General features: G+C 39.5%; 1 protein-coding gene across 2 annotated transcripts in view; it reads left to right on the top strand.

Annotated features, from left to right (window-relative positions):
• The window catches only part of LOC107598854 (little elongation complex subunit 2-like), an 8432-nt gene that overhangs the window by 1452 nt on the left and 4170 nt on the right, over nt 1–2810 (top strand). The window lies entirely within an intron of this gene.

The following is a 2810-nucleotide window of genomic DNA, read 5'->3' as shown; positions in this document are numbered from 1 at the left end:
TTTTTTAAATGTGATTGTTGGTACATTTTACCAGTTTTTACCATACTTTCAAAATAAAAATTAAACTAGGAAAAATATGCAATATGAAAATAATTGAAGACAAAATGTGTTTTACTGAGAAAAAACAAGATTTGGTTTTTAAAAAGCCTTTTTCCAAAAGGTACATCTGGAAAAAGGGGGTTCGTCTTATATGACTAAATAAATAAATAAATAATCAGGGTCATCTTATACTCGGGCCAATACGGTACTTTTCTTACGTTATCACAAACTTACCATTGACAGAAAGTCAGCTCTACTGCCTTTTCTTTTGCAATCCTGTGGTTCATGAAGAACTTTGTTTTCCTACCTCCACGAGTGCCATCTATTATTGCCTTATCTAAAAGTGCTCTTTCCCTTTAAACCTAGCCAAAAAGCCATACGTGTTGACTGTGAAACACAGTAGACTTTAATAATATGCATTTATGGTGTAATTACTACATTTTCGTGTCCATCCATGTTCATATTTACTGCAAACAATGCGCTGTTACTTTAATTCAGCGTTTGCAGTGCAGCAAAAATAGACTCTGTGCAGAAACGATCTCTGCTCTGCTGCAGACGCACCGCTCCTGAACACACTGCCGGACCGCAACCGTGCGCAGTGTGAACGCTTTATTAATCAGTTAACATGAGCGCGGAAAAAATACGCACCACAAACGCACTAAAAATGGAGTAATGTGAACCTGGCATTATGTGTGTGTGCTGCGAGTGTGCATGAGTGCACGGTCTCCAGGAGAGCTTGTGAGTGCTGAATGGTTAAACACTGGCAAGAATTAAAAAGAAATGCAATTTATAAACTTTAGTGACGATGTGACACTGCCTCAATTGTGCAAGTGACAATTCCTGTGTCAACTGTGCAGTGTGCAGCTCGCTTATAGTGCAGACACGATGTGTGGTGGTTTGAAGACATTTGCGTATTTTGAGAGAGAAAAAGAGTGCGCGCGCTGTGATTCACTCATGCTGTTTGTGAAATTACGTCTCACACAAAGTTTTCAAATTACTTTATAAGTTATTTAATGAAGAAATATGAGTGCCTCACCTTCAGCATTATCGCAATTTATAAACTTTAGTGACGATGTGACACTGCCTCAATTGTGCAAGTGACAATTCCTGTGTCAACTGTGCAGTGTGCAGCTCGCTTATAGTGCAGACACGATGTGTGGTGGTTTGAAGACATTTGCGTATTTTGAGAGAGAAAAAGAGTGCGCGCGCTGTGATTCACTCATGCTGTTTGTGAAATTACGTCTCACACAAAGTTTTCAAATTACTTTATAAGTTATTTAATGAAGAAATATGAGTGCCTCACCTTCAGCATTATCATTATTTCACCTGCGCCGGACAGAGACTGAGACGGTGCCGCTGCATGTCGTGCCAAACCTCTCACAGCAGCGTCATCAGCTTGAGATCGTTTTTTTGAGATCTGCCTTTTTAGAGACCGCCGATCAATCATCCCAACGTGATTATCGGCCGATAGTGGGGTGTAGTGGTTATTAGAGCCCGACCGATATATCGTTTGCCGATATTATCGGCCGATATGAGCCTGTCACCAATATATCGGTATCGGCGAATATGCCGCCGATATAAATTTTTTTTTACAGAACATATAATACAGATCAAATGCTTGAAATGGTGTAATTACTTAGTTTGTCCAGCAGAGCGCGGTCCTTTGTTTGCTACTGGCGACCTGGATGAAACACTTTAAAACTTATGTCTATGGAAAACCATTGGAACTTTAGCCATATCTCCGTAACGGCGCAGCGAATCCGCACCAAATTCGGGGGATCTCTTCAGCTCGAGGAACCCTCTCGAACGTGAATCAAGTGTACGTATCGAGGCCCTCTTTCGAATGAGACCACCGCCGCGTCGATAGCCCTTGGGGTTCGGGAGTTACGGGTGGTTAAATTCGCAGTCCGGCGCCGACCGATCTAGCGATCCCGGGGGGCTACCGACACCCGGGGGGCTACCGTTCGCGAGATAGTGACACTAGCCAACACTTTCACTTCAGAGGTCTCTTGTTCAGGCAGCAGCATTCAAGCGTTGGCTTATTCGATCGTAAGTGCCCTGCGAAGTGGACTTCACATGAAATTCTGCTATGATTCCAGTTCCAAGCGAACGCACACGTTACATTCAAAGGGCATTAAAGTGCGCGAGATGTGAATTTATATTGTATTTATTTACAGAGGTAGGGGAGAGCAGGGCACAAAGTAACACTTTTTGACTTTCTCAGTTTGTGTAAATCCACATGGGGTTCAGAATATATATATTTTTTTATCCACAGTAATTTTTACACTTGTCTAGTACAAATATGTCGCTTTGTTTCATAATTACAGTGTATACGTTTTTCTTTATTTACCCTCAAAAAATGGAAGTGAAATGTTACAACATGCCCCATAGGTGGAACACATTGTAACATCTGAGGGGCACGTTGTAACTTGACCATATGACAGCTTAAAATCTTATCTGATCGAATGAAAAAAATATACAAGACAAACTAGAATATTTTGTTAATAAATAAATAAATATAAATATATATATAAATTATTATTATTATTATACATTTTTTTTCAAATAAAATAATGTAACGTTTTTTAAGAATTAAAAATACTCTGATTTTGGAGTTTGACAATGAACACATTGCAACCATGCTTGGGACGGCCCACATAAACATGCAAAAATGCTTTACATGTCTTGAAATAATAATTTCTAAACATTAAACATTGACTGCCAGTCTTTATTCACCTGTTTCTCGTTGTTTCTCATTAAAATTAATTAAA

Source organism: Sinocyclocheilus grahami, unplaced genomic scaffold, assembly GCF_001515645.1.
Source record: "Sinocyclocheilus grahami isolate Dianchi unplaced genomic scaffold, SAMN03320097.WGS_v1.1 scaffold257.1, whole genome shotgun sequence".
NCBI classification, from domain to species: domain Eukaryota; kingdom Metazoa; phylum Chordata; class Actinopteri; order Cypriniformes; family Cyprinidae; genus Sinocyclocheilus; species Sinocyclocheilus grahami.
This window is presented reverse-complemented; position numbering and strand designations above follow the sequence as displayed.